A 14,955-nucleotide genomic window follows, 5' to 3' on the forward strand; every position below is an offset into this window, starting at 1 on the left:
ATAAGCGAATTCAGAGACGTAGATGTCGGTGTGAAGCTTCCATTTGTAAGAACGCAGAACCTGAATCATAACTAAGTCTAAACACACATCTAGTCGATATGATGCATTTTTATGTTTCACATGCATTAACATTCAATTTAGCACTATGTTGTAAATTGATTTCTCAGATACATAAAACATTATTCACAACATGATTATGCCTAGTACTAAATTAAAAAGTAATTCTAAGATGATCAATTATCGCGACTTTATGAAAAAACACTTATCTTTCGAGGATGGTGATGACACCGTTTCAGTATTGTGATCAGACTCACTGAAAAAAAATTCAACAAAGCCCCTTTTCTTTACTCATAGTCAATTCCTCCAAAGTTAGTAGCCTTCCTGCATTGAAAACAATATTCGACTTCTCTGAATCAAAATTATCGATTGAAATCGTTTTCCTACAAAGCACTCTCTTTAGAAAATAGAAGCAAGTCTCACAATTCAAAAACTTAATACCTAAGGCAAATAGCTCTAGCCAATGTTTTAGAAAAGAGAAGCAAGTCTCACCACTCAAAAACTCTGCAGACCTTGAAATGCAGCAGTAGGTTCCATTTTAGTCATTGTTCCTCCACTGTCTTAACTTTAAGGCAGTATCGACATATTTATAACCCCATATCATAACTTCAAATATATGATGAATTCAAGCAAAGAAATAAAGGCAGCGAATGTATCAAAGCACTAATTATGTGTGAAATAATGTACCAACATACCTCCCTCTCCCGGTATGAAGAATGCAAAGCGTCGTATATAACCTTTTAAGAAATCAAACTGTAACATAATATGTGAAATTAGAAACATTCAAGTAATACTCACCTTCACCATCCGTTTTGAGAATCTTCAACTTGTGACCATATTGCCTCTCCACCATGGACTTAAACCTTTTGAACACATCAAGCACCTCATCTTTCCTCTTGATAAGGTAAGTGATAAGTGCCAAAATATCGTTATTTTGAGTATATAATTGTGGCACTTATCGATTCTATTCTTATATATTTTGTAATAAATTCCCCACTTTTATGTAAATATTCACATAATTGAGTTTTGATTCATTTTGTGTACCATTTGATAGTTTTTCCTTTGTTTTATAGGTATTTATGCATATCAGAGTTTCGAGGAATAAAGTTTCGAAGGCACAACTTTGATTATGCAGTTTTGGAGTTAAATAAGGCAAAGTAATGCAGAAAGTCCGCTAAGCGGAGCACCAGCGCGCTTTTTGAACATTTATAATTCACTAGCCCCCTTCAAGCACGCTTCTATGAACTGAAACAGAGGCAAACCAATTTTGTGTCCGCTTAGCGGAGATGGCTCCGCTAAGCGAGATCACCTTTACTGTTGTAGCTATTTTTGTAATAAGTGTAGTCCGCTTAGCGAGCCTAGCCCGCTCAGCGAGCCTGCGCAAAATTGTGTTTATATTTCTTTCATTTGACACATTTAGGGTTATGTTTTTGGGGAGTTTTTGGTCCCAAATTCATCACCTTCATTCTTAGAGTAGGATTAGCTTAAAAAACAACACTGAGTTAGGGGTGTTCAAAACCAAACCAACCCAATAAAAAACCGCAAACCGAATCAAACCAGATCGAAAACCGTAAAAACCACATTTTTTCCAGATCTGTTTGGGCCATTTTGTGACAGAAGCGTGCAGTTCGGTTCGGTTCAGTTTGCGGTTTACATGTTGAAACCGGCCCAAACCAAACCAAACCGCTGAACTTACATAATACCCCCATATTTTAATTTTTTCTTTTAAGTATATACGTACCTACAGCCCATTGTTTCAACTTTCAAGGCCCAAACCAATTCCATAACCCGGTTACCATTCTGATTTTTGCGTGAGCAGCTAGGTTACCAACTTATCACTATTTCCAAAACATCACCATCGTTTCAAATCCAAACAACATGTTGCGCAACTAGGTTACCTTACCCTTACTAAGCGGAATCGTTCCAAATCGAAACAAGCACGAAGCACAATCGTTCCAATTCGAAACTCAGTTCCAAATCACGCAAACACGAAGCACAATCGTTCCAAAATCGAAGCAAACACGAAGCAGAAGAAGGTTAGTTTCAGTTTCTATTATCTTTCGATTTCGATTAACTTTTGGTTTCGATTATCTTTCAGCTTCGATTATCTTTCTATTATCTTTCGGTTTCGATTAACTTTCCGTTTCTGATTATGTATTTTCTGAAATTTTTAGACTTTGTCCGATTGGATCTTGCGGTGGGAAGAAGGTTTTGAAAGCTTCAGCATTTTATTCAATCATTATCAAAACATATGTATTATTTAAATCAAGCATTTTAATCAAGCATTTCGTTTCGGATTATGTATCATTTATCTGATGTTGACCTCGAATATCTTACTATTGTTTTATTGAACTCCGGTAAACATTTTGGAATTTGGAATTAGTCTTTTTAATTGTGAAACTAATTCATGGCCTTACATCTATTGTTACAGTCAAATATGGCTGCATCCTTTTCCATTTCTATGGCCGAAAATCAGGTAACTTTTGGTTTTGGTTTTGGTTTTGCTACCGTTGGAAACTTGAATGTTAGAAATTAGAAACATGATTTGGAAATGAAACTTATGAAGCTTATTGGAAATTAGAAACATGGTTTGTTATTTGTAGAATTGAAGAAAACAATATTTATAACAGCATGTTTGAAGAATTGAAGAAAGCATTAGATACTGAAAGTTATAAATTATATTTGTATTCTTTTCATTGAAAGCATTATATAAATCCACTGAAATAATTGAAGAAAGCATTATGTATTTAGATATTGAAAGTTATGAATTTTTATAACAGAAAGTTAGAAGTATTTTTATAAGATCATAATTTGTATTCTTTTTATATTACAGATGTTATGGAAGCATTAGAAGCATTGCAAGAAAATGGAAGGATTGGAAGCATTATTTAATACTTAATATATTATTATTAAGAAACAAGAAACAAGCAGTATTGTGTTACAATTTATATATTATGAGAGACTTGTTATTTGGTAATGTTAAATGTGTGAATGACTTGTTATTTGGTAATGTTAAATGTGTGAATCACTTGGTATTTGTTTATTGTTGACTATAAAAAAAAAAAGAAAAAACCGAACAAACCGAACCAATCCAAACCGCTTTTGTTTGGTTTGATTTGGTTTGGTTTTATTTTAAAAATAACAGAACCAAACCGAACTGCGTAGTTTTTTCTCTTGCGGTTTGGATGATTTTTATGCAAAAAACCGCCCAATCCGCACCGCGAACACCCCTACACTGAGTCATTCACTTGGATGATCGGAGGTGGATTTCTCATCAACCGGAGCTGGCAACCCGTGAGATGTTTGGTTTATCTCTTCTCTTCTTTATGTATTTCTCTTGTGTTGGGTTTTGTTTTTATATTTACCCGAATCTTATGTATATTTATCGCTCATGGTGTTATATAAAAATTGCTTTACATATCTGTGTTGATTGTTGTCTTGGATTTTTGCTCTGTGTTAGGGATTTAGGTTGCTTTAGAGATAAACTACTTGAATCTTTATTTAGGATGATTATATGTTAGTTTCTGAACTCTAAAGATAGATTTAGAGCTAACATTCACTGTTTGTATTTGTTCTTAATATTTTTGTGTTTGAGCGGCGCGCGAGAGATCGTCGACGCCAATATACAGATGTTCTCCCGACTTTGCGTTAGAGATAACCTTGGTTGTGAGTTGATCTCGTAGGTGCTCCAGAGATGGACGCTGATGTGAGAGATACGTGATGACATAGACGAGTATTGTAGGTTGATTATAACTGGTCAATAAGTTTAAGTTTGTAACGAGTGAGTATATTTGCATGCCTGATAAGTTATCTCTCTTCTAAGAATGTGTTTATTTTTTCCTATCTATATCATTTTACCTTTTGTTTATTCAAGCCCAAGTTCGAAACCGTATAAACTGTTGAATGGCATTCTCACCATCTTTGTGGACACAATAATTCCCGGATAAATATTTCCAAATCTTTTGTTGCTGGCCACAATGCGTGCTTCAACAAAATGGCGTCGTTTTGTCGGGGATGGTTGCTTGAATTGCATCGCAATAGTTTATGTGGTTGCTTGAATTGCATCGCAATATTTTATATATGCTTACTTGTACATGTTTACTTGTTTATGTTCACCATATAGGTTTACTTGTATATGTTTACATACAAGTGTACTTTTTTTGGTGAAACACGTTGAGATCAGACCAGTTCGTTATTCAAAATCTTCACTTTTCAATTTGTGAATCCAACATTCACCAATTTTTCCTTTTTGTATGACAATAGTTGTATGTGTTTAATACTTGTATATATGTGTTTGTTTGTGTACATATTTGTATACTTGCGTTTTTGTTTATGCTTGTATAATTGTTGTATATATTTGTACTCGTAACGTTTGTTGAGTGGTTGGTTAGGAAACTTTCTTTAGGTTTATGCAGTGAGACGTCACCATGGCATGACGAGAGGAGGCTACTTTCTAAACACCGAAACAATAAAGGCGTCGAGCTAACGACATAAAATAAGCGCTTGTTGGGAGGCACCCTAACGGTTGTAAAGTTTTGGTTAATTTTATGTTTATGAGGTATTTAGGTGAAGTGGAAGCAAGCTGAACACCTGTTGCTGTTATGATTTTCCTGAGTTTTACTGTCATCACTTAGCGAGTGTCATACCCCAAAATTTGCCCACTATATTTCAAGCTTTGATTCACAAGATTGCTCGATTGATCAATAGTCGACTGTTTTGATCTAAAAGTCAACTATGGTCAACATACAGTCAAAAGTCAGGATTTTTGGTCAACATCAAGAATATGATGTCACATTCATCATTTGATCAATAGTTGACCATGATTTGTCAAGGAAAGATCAGAAATCATCAAATCCTGAAGTTGCTAAATTAGGGTTTCTAGGAGAAAGTCAACCCAACTTTGACTGATCATATCTCTCATACTTTATCAAAAAATTCCCCAATCAAAGCCTATTAAAATGAAATTTCATTCCCTAGAACTTTTATGTTGGGCCCAAAGTCAAGAAATGCACCATTTGAGAGATATGAGTCAAAACATTACAGGTCCCTCTAGAAGATCACAAAAAGCTGTTTTTTGTCAACGCCAATATCATCAAGATAAAATATCTAAATGCAAAAAAGGTTCCAAAGTGGCTTGTAGAGGACATCTTGTGCTTTTCAAAAAGTTCTAGAAAACTTTCATACCTTAAAAATTGAAGGAGATATGCTTAGTAAAAGTTGGTCAAGTTTTGGTAAAATGCATGAAGCAAATAAGGGCCAAATTGGATTTTCTTGCAAATGGGCCTAAGTTTTGGATTTCAAGCAAACATATGATCCATAAAAGGGCATATAAAACCATTCTTATATTTTTGGTGTTTTTATTTCTATTTTATTTGAATTTTATTCATTTAAATTGCAAATAAATCAAGTAAAATACCAAAAATAATGAATTAAATCATGGGACTTTATTTTGGATCATATAGAAGCCCAAGAAATACCTAGAGAACCATGGAATTTCGTTGGTGAAGAGTTTGGATTTTTATTTTATTTATCTTTGATATTTATTCAATTTAAATCAAGAAAAAATAAAATAAAATCAAATTAATGCATGATTTGGTTTCTCTCAATCATAAAATCATCCTTGGGGCTCAAGTATATCAAATATAGCAATATTTCATGAGATTTTCAATCAAATTTTTCTCAATCTTTTCTCTCACAAATCTTTTGATTTCTTTCCAAATCTCTTGCCCTAACTCTCCCTCTATATATTCTCACAACATTCAACATGAGGGAGAACGAAAATCCTAGTCTCAAGCATCTTCGAAAACTTTGCAAAAAATCAAGAAAAAGTGAGAATTTCGTTTTCTTGGTTGCAGCCTTTCTCAAGCCCAAACAGTCGTTCCAACATCTTCACAAGGTAGTATATGTTGCTAATGAATGAGTCATGAAGTCCCATGATGCATAGAATGGTCCTACCATGTTCATGTTTTTTTTATATGTTCTTAAATTCGTTTATCATGTTTTATTATGTTTTCACCAAAACTAATGTTTCATATGAGTTTGTAATGATCTTTAGAACATATTAGAACCTTCAAACTGAAGCTTGGACGTAGAACCACGAAATCACCATGGCTAGGGCGAGAAACTTTCTTGATTCGGTTTCATTGATCTAGGGCATTATCGATCAAAATAAACTCACCATTGAGATTGCCTTGATCTAATTAGATGATCTGGGCTCTTTTTACTCGCGATTTGCTTGTATTTTGCAGTTGTAGTGTTGTGCAGGTTCGCTACCATGGGAGTCGTAGCTGATCCATGGCTGTGTTGGAAGCAAATTCGTAGCCAAAAGATCAAGGAAGAAGATGAATAGTGCCCATTAACATTGTACCTCGTGTGGAACATTTTGGTTGGTTAGTCAAATGGTTGATTCTCTCTCTCTCTCTCTTGCCCTCATTGGTTGGTCAGACGGTCAAAGCTTTCCTCCCTCTGTCCCATTGGCTCGCGTACACATATTGGGGCCCACGCATTGGATCCATTGGAAAACGAAACAACGTATTTCATCAAATGGTGGAGAATGGTTGACAGCGAACGATCATTAGCTTAGATGGTAACGGGTGCTCGTCAGTAACGCCTGTGTCTCCGGTTCGAATCCAGGTGCCAATTCTTTTACTTATTTTTCTGTTGTTTTCACCCTTTTACCTTTCTAACATTCTCTTCACTTAATTAACCAATAATAATTATAATTAGGTTAACAAATTTAAGTTAATTAGAAAAATCATTTAGAAATTAGGATTATTATCATAATTACCTTTAGTTTTGTTTTCGTAATTTTTTAATTAAATTAAATTCATAGTTAATTAAATTAAATTGATTAGTTCTAATTAGGATTATTTTTTTTTTAATTTTAGATTTTATGGATATTAAATTAATTATTTGAATTAATTTAGGATTAGGTTAAAATAGGATTAGTAATTAATTAATGATTAGTTCTAATTTCACTTAAATATTAACCTTTCTTTTCTTTTAAATTTTTACTTCTAATCTCCGTTCATCTCGTGATCTTCCTTCTCATCCCAAACTTCTATTATTGTCGCGTGCTTTGTTTAAAATTCCGTTATTTAATTATTTAATCATTTTATTTATTTATTTAAATTCTAGAAACTATGTATAGGTTGCAAGGTTTTTGATGTAATAGTTAATTAGGCTTTTATTTCCTTGCACTTTACTTTCCGCATCTCCCGACAGGTTTATATTGTAATCCCTCTCCCCGAAGCCTTGTAATAGCTTAGGATTTATCTTTCCGCATTTGAATTTCCACACATTATAACTGCGTGGTTAGTAATATACGGAGTGATAAGCTTGTAAATTGAATTTAGATCACTAAATTTACAAGATAAATATTCGAATCCAACTCACGTGATTGATGCACCCACACACCTTTAAGGTAATCCCTCTTATTGCTGCCTTTCGATTAAAAAATAGTCAAGTCTCTCGAATACGAGGATACCTTAGCAAATGTTGCCATCAGTTCATTATCATCATAAAAGATCATAAGTCCCTTCGATGTTGCCTCCGGTTTATATGATCTTGTCCCTCGAGGTTGCCTACGATAAAATGATGATCGTCCCTTCGAATGCTAAGGTATCCTCACTTGTTGCCTAAATGACTATTATATCCTTTCCTGAGACTACCTACCTCCCTTATGGTATGGATAGACTTATGGCAAATGATAATTCTCGATGACCCTTAACATCCAATGAAAAGACTACCTACCCTTCTTATGGTATGGATAGCCCTTTCAAACAAATATCTTGAAGAACAGAAAGACATTAAACTTAGGGTAGGTGCTTTTAACTGCTTACTCACTATTCAAACTCAAAATTACTTTTCACACCCCTTTTTCAAATCAATTCAAAAAGTCTACGCTTATTTACAAGCTCAAGTCCTTATTCAAATCTTTTCAATTCACACACGACACTCTTTCAAACCATTCAAACAAACAAGTGAATTAAGCAATTAAGAGCCCATGGATAACCATGGATACAAAGGGTGCTTACACCTTCCCTTTGTATAACCTACTGTAGCAACCTGCCCTAAAAATTAAGCTTTAGAGTCGCCACCTATTCTATCAAGGCGAATAGGAAACCCTACGCAGTATAGAGATCAGGGTAAGATACTATATTCAGATCGAGGGAAGGTGTTAGGCACCCTCAACCCTTTCCTATGGCTTTAAATCTAAGGTAAAGGTTTATAGCAAAATTATAGAGGTTTAATAACTAAGGAAGTGAATAGGGGGAAAATGGAGATTTAGAGGGAAGGGGACTCGCCTTGTTGCCAAGTGCCTACGTATCTCCTTATGGAGAATCAGAGTCAACGTAGTTCGGGGACAAGGTTGTACGCCTTAGAATTGAATTTGATTGTATTTGAAGTTGTTTTGAAATTGTTTTGAGGCTTTTTGAATTGCCTATCGCAGTTTGAATTTGATTTGAAAGGGCATTCTGAGTTGCCTAGGATAAAAATCCTGTAGTAACGTGGTTTAGTGTGTTTTAAGATTTGGGCGTACAACCCTGATTTGGCACAATTAACCGCAATGATCAATAGGTTTGATCACCATAGTTAAAAGATTGGGGTTTGCATCATTACCAATTCAAATCGATTGATTCGATTATCACTAATAATGAATTAATGTATTTTATTTATTAATTTGTTAATTTACCGTTACCCCTCATAACCGATAGTTTCGATTACAAATAACAACAAATTGATAAGGAGGAAATATGCTAATCATCATAACCAATCGATTTGGTTACAACCATTTAGCAACATAAATGTTATTTTGATTTATAGGATTTGATTAATTAAATTAACCGATTATTAATCATCGCGACCAATGGATTTAGTCGGAACGAATAATAAATTGAATCCTAATAATTCGATGCTTCGGACAAATGGGATGGAGCAAACCCTAATGTCTTAATATATTTATCTAGGGTTTTTCTGTGATTTATAATTAAAGAATAATTAAATCAATTAAATCAATTAAGTCGAATAATCGACGTAATCGGGACGGTTTTAAATAATTATCAATCATAATCCTAATTCTAACCCTGATTATATGATTCAAATCCTAAATTAAATTAAATAAATTAAACATAACTTATATTTAATTTAAATAGTAAAATAGAAAATAAAATATGTAAAAAAACCTGGGCCATGATCATGTGTAGTTGTTCTTGAGTCTCCATGATGCTCCTTCACTCCTTGGGCGCTAGATCTGGGTCTGTGTTGGATCTGATGGTGATGGCAGAAGCTACACCATAGGCTTGTCTTGAAAGCGTGTACAAGATCACGTGGAAACAAATATGTAAAAATAGTTGGTCTGGCCTGGGGATCGAACCCAGGTCCCTTTGATTGTAACCAATGTGCTTCAACCATCTGAGCTAGCTTCCCTTGCTGATAAGCAATGCGCGCCATACCAATAATAAAATAAAACCTATTTTTTAAAAAATTTCAAACAGAATTTGCACACACGCTTAGTCTTCTTCTTCGTTGGAGTTTCTGAAACGCCCAGACCTGTAGCAACGGTTTTGCGCCGTAGCCGTAGATCCCCAATCCTCCAACCTGCAAATCATCACCAAATAACCCAAACGGATAACCCCGATCACTGATAAACACTCTTCCGAGTCCAAAGAAACCATTAATTTTGGCTGAACTCGCCTGCAACACCGTTTCCCCAAAATCCCAAATAAGGACCCTAACCATGGCATAATCATGAACCTGCGACTAAACACGAATTGAATGATACAAGGGGCTTCTAAACATCATCACGATTCATAATATATGTCCATATGCTGTTTACAATCGGTCCATGAACATGATTGAATTCAATAAACTTTTGATGCAAACCGTGGTCAATCCGGTGCGATTCTGAACGCTGTGGTTTTGAAAAATGAACGAGAATTCCTCTGTTATGCACCAGGGACGTATTTGAATCACTAAGGCTCCTTGAATTGGCTTCTAACCTTCAATTCGATTTTCCTTTCCCCTTGAGTTTTTTTCCGGTTTTGGAGGCAGAGCCCTCCCCTCCTTTGATTTCACCCGTTTTTTTCTCTGTACAGGACTCTTTTATTCGGCCAAATCCTCCCCTTGTTGTTAGAAAAATATTTTCTTTTATATTGGTTACTTAGTTTTTTTCCTAATGGGCTTATATTCTTATTACTCTTTTTTTTAGCCCAAATAAATTACTATCCCATTAATCAATGGTATATTATAACAATAATAGTTAAAAATAATTATAATAATCTTAATAATAATATTATTAAAACCACTATTAATTAATAATAGTTGGTTATAATAATAAAATGATTTAAACTAATTATAAATAATAAACCATATGAATAATTCGTGAGAAAGGACTAAAAAACCTCAAGAAGACGGAATAGATGAGCTAGATGACTGAGCTCAAGCATTTTCTGATTTTAACCCCCATTTTGACTCAGGATATCTTATAAGAACGCAGGTTTGACAATAGGGATGTCAAACCCCATGATTCTTAATTTTGATCCTTGATGAATTAAAAGACATGAATTGACCGGGCAAACTTTGGGGTATGACAGCTGCCCCTGTTCAATCTTCTTAAACCTGAAGAGTCAGATAGGCACGTCTGCCTATCGTGATCTAAAGGTAGAAGATGATTGGACACTGAAATGCCCTGAAATTTGCCTTTGTTGGGAAAGAATTCCGTGGGAGATGGGCTTACAGATGCCACCCAAGGTAAATACCATTTTTTAGGATGCGAAGCAACTGCTTTTTTTTTTTTTGAAGAAACCACTGTGTTTTGGTCGGAGCATAGCCTGAAAAGGCAACCTTGATTTTATGCAATGTTATGATGCATGTAATGTATGATGTAATGAGCTTCTCAAAATAAATGAGAGCGATGTATGTATATGCATTATGTATGAATGAGGCATGTTAGTTGAAATGATGCATGATTGTTAGTTACGTTAATCGAAGTATGTTAGTAATTCTGAAAAGAAAGAAGACACCTTTGAATGTTATTGAAGTTTTGGAGAATATCACTGCCGAGGGACTAACGCGATAAACCCAGTTGAGGAATCGTTTGAAAAATCTTGTATGCCTGGAAAAGCTCATAGAAAGGATGGAATACGTCTTGAAGAAGACTTCCTGGAAAGGTTCCTGAAAAGGAATAGCGAGGACCTTCTGTTGGTTGTGTAATTGGCTTGCTATGGTCAGCAAGCTTCTGTAGTTTGTGAACCCCTCACTTACCATAGTGCTGGTAAGCTACTCGCATTTTGTGAATTTCTCACTTACCATAGTGCTGGTAAGCTACTCGCAGTTTGTGAATCTCTCACTTACCATAGTGCTGATAAGCTACTCGCGGTTTGTATATCTCACTTACCATAGTGCTGGTAAGCTACTCGCAGTTTATATCTCTCACTTACCATAGTGCTGGTAAGCTACTCGCAGTTTATATCTCAATAGGATTACTTGCTATAGTTCTAGCAAGTTCACCTGTACCAACAGGGTTATCTGCAAGCGTTGTTGCAGAATTCACCTGTGTGGAATTTTAGTTCCTGTAAATGCGTATGCATTATGTTTATATGTGTATATGTTGTATGTATACGGATGAAACGGTCAGACGAGGACTGACTACCAGACGGGAACTGGACTTTGTAATAGTTTGGATTGCCAATAAAAATTGGGCTTTTGTGATATGTATATGCTAATGCTAATGCGTATGCATGTATGCTAATGCTGATGCAATCTCATGGTTTTATCTCCTCAAACCCTTTGAACTTGTTTATTCCATGCTTGCACTTATACCCTGACTATGCTTATGCTGGCTTTGTAATGTTTATGTATGCTTATGCTTATGCGTATGTTTGGTTGACGTAATGAGTGGAACGAAGTAATGTCTTCTGTAAGATTACCCGAAAAGGTCTCTTGAATGGGTGTGAATGTTTGTCTTAAAGAAGACTATCTGAAATGATTTTTCGAAATGGTAGCAATTTGTCTTAGGGAAGACCACCTGTAAAGGCTCTTAGAGTAGATAGAAATTTGTCTTAAAGAAGATCACTTGAAAAAGTTCTTAGCAAGGAATGAATAATGTCTTTAAAGACGACTACCTGAAAAGGTTGAAAGATGGCTTAAAGAAGACTACCTGAAGAGGTTCTTGAGAGGGATGATGAATTGTTTTTTTTTTGAAAGAGACTACCTGAAAAGGTACTTAGGACAAGAATGTCTCGAAGAAAACTACCTGAAAAGGTGCTTAGAAGAAGAATGTCTTGCAGAAGACTACCTCAAAAGGTACTTAGAAAAGGGAACGTCTTGAAAAAGACTACCTGAAAAGGAACTTTAGAAAAAGGAATGTCTTAAAGAAGACTACCTGAAGAGGTACTTAGAAAAAGGAATGTCTTAAAGAAGACTACCTGAAAAGGTACTTAGAAAAAGAATGTCTTAAAGAAGACTACCTGAAAAGGTACTTAGAAAAAGAATGTCCTGAAGAAGACTACCTCAAAAGGTTCTTAGAAAAGGGAACGTCTTGAAAAAGACTTCCTGAAAAGGACTTTAGAAAAAGGGATGTCTTAAAGAAGACTACCTGAAAAGGTACTTAGAAAAAAGAATGTCTTGAAGAAGACTACCTGAAAAGGTACTTAGAAATGACGATGATTGTCTTAGAGAAGACCCCCAGAAGGGTTTTTAGAAAAGAATGTCTTGAAGAAGACTACCTAAAAAGGTTCTTTGAAAAGAATGTCTTGAAAAAGACTACCTGAAGATACTCATGAAAAGGATGACAATTTGTCTTGAATAAGACTGCTTGAGGAAACTCCTAGAAAGGATCGTGAGATTCGTCTTAAAGAAGACCACATAAAGAGTTACGGTGTAATGTATCAACCAATGTATGTAATGCGTGATTTGTATGTATTTGTATGATGCTCCAATGGTAGGTTGTTGATAACCAAAGCGTATATAGCTTGCTGGAGTTGCAGGTTTGTTTGATAAGGTGGGGTGTGATGCTAGCGCGATTTCCCAATACCTGTTTTGTTTGAACTTTGAAGATCGTAGTTAGGAGAAATATTTGTTCAATGTTGTAAGGTGCGAGAACGCCTTTTTCCTCTTGTTGTGCGCCTTGCGGATTTGATATCCATTGCCCCAGTATTTTCATGGAGAAAGATGCTTATGAAGGAAGTGCCCCAGGGAATAGCCTTGTCATATGCTTCGATGTTTAGATTGAAGGGTGTGCCCCTGATCTCCAGGTCATGGAAGGTTATCCATAGTGTTCTATCCTCTGAATTTGAATTCTTCCCATGTCTGACATGCCCCTGTTTGAGATTGCTTTAAGATGTGCCCCAAGTCGATTGAACCTTAGGAAGACTGCCCCTAGTTAATAGGATGTTCGATTGTATGCCCCTGTGCTCCTTGAAATTTTTTTGCCCCTGTTTAGGAGAACCCCCTAGATGTGGTTCCCCCGACTCCAGGGTCTTTATTAGAAATGATCACCTTTGATTAACCCATTTCGAGATTTCCTCGATGCTAAGTGTATACTCGTAGACGGTGTTGTACCATTTTGAGAAGTAGCTCCAATGGAATGCGTATGCAAGTTTTGAAATCGAAGTCCGTTATGAATTAGGACTGGATGGTTTTGGAAAGAATGCTTGAAGAAGCATAGTGATTAGAAGTAGTTTTAACAAACATAGGAGTCAGTATAACAAATTCCTGCTTAATATGCTTTCGTAGTTAACCTTGCCTCAATTAGGACTTTTAAATGTTGTAACTTGGCCTGGTTCATGTTTTAAGAAACAATGGATATAAGGCTCAAAATTTTATTTATCCCACCCCTTTCTCCTTGATGTTCTCCAGATCCTAAAAATTCGCCTAATCCAATGGATGTGCTTTGTTTGCAAGAGAATTGTTTCAGTCCTGATGTTACGCAGAAGCCTTAGTAGAGATCCAAGCATTGATGAAAAGCTTTGACGATTTAGCAATCACAGGATTATCCTTGGTATGTCGCCTTTGTTTTTATCCCTTATTTTTGCATGAACCAATTCCTTTTGAATTTGGTCCATCGGGATGCCCTAAATTTTGCCTAAGTCGTTTTTTCTCTTTCGTGGAATTTTTTCATTTTGACTTAGCGGGCGCTTTTCTCCTTTTTGCTTTTGAATACTCCTTTTGAGATTAATCTTTGGATATTGAATGTTGTGACTGCTATGTTGATTTTGATTTGCAAGCTTCACCTTTGATACTTCCTCGATCTTGAATGGTGAAATGAGGAAGAGGATTGTTACGAATGTTATCTCCATTGCTTCCCCAATCTTGGGTGAATGTGAGGAAGAAGATATGCTTGAACCTTATGCTTGGATTGACTGATTCTCTTGACAACCAAAATACATCATTGAGTTAGTTGAAATCTACCCTGCCCCTGGTTAAAATCAAGGTTCTTTTGAAAAGTAGAAACAAACTCCAACTCCTGGCTCGAGGGGGTAACAAGGGATTAACATCCTTATATCTCCACTGTTTGGGAATTGAAGCAATGCCTGTACATCCTCGGCTCGGTCTTACCTTGAAAGCATATGTTTAGCTGGACTTAGTTATTTGTATTCGTCATTCTCCCTCAAGTTTGTTAATACTCTTAGATTTGAAATTTGAAATAGAATAGAAGTGTACGAGTGAAAACTCGTGGTAGTGGGTGAATGAATTGACTCCAAAACCTGCATGGTCATCCCATTAGAATTGCTAATCCGAAGGTACAACTTTTTATCTTGAGTAACACTTAGCGGTTGTAAGGGTTGAGATAGTGAGCATGGTAAACACCTATTGATCCTAGGGATAATCTCCTTTGTAGATCCACTGACCTTGTTTCACTCCTTAGATTCTTAAACTTGTATAAGTGAGGGCAAC

The 14,955-nt window shown here is 35.6% G+C and overlaps 1 long non-coding RNA gene across 2 annotated transcripts; it reads left to right on the forward strand.

Annotated features, from left to right (window-relative positions):
• Positions 1-1,806: 1,806 nt before the first annotated feature.
• LOC131600204 (uncharacterized) lies at positions 1,807-3,074 on the forward strand. 2 transcript variants are annotated; one of them, XR_009283058.1, is made up of 4 exons: positions 1,808-2,093; positions 2,232-2,310; positions 2,489-2,533; positions 2,891-3,074. It is a non-coding gene; the product is annotated as an uncharacterized LOC131600204 (long non-coding RNA). The 2 variants fall into 2 exon arrangements; XR_009283057.1 differs by having other exon boundaries at positions 1,807-2,093; positions 2,232-2,533.
• The last annotated feature ends 11,881 nt before the right edge of the window (positions 3,075-14,955 follow it).

This window comes from Vicia villosa, linkage group LG4 (assembly GCF_029867415.1).
Source record: "Vicia villosa cultivar HV-30 ecotype Madison, WI linkage group LG4, Vvil1.0, whole genome shotgun sequence".
Taxonomy (NCBI): domain Eukaryota; kingdom Viridiplantae; phylum Streptophyta; class Magnoliopsida; order Fabales; family Fabaceae; genus Vicia; species Vicia villosa.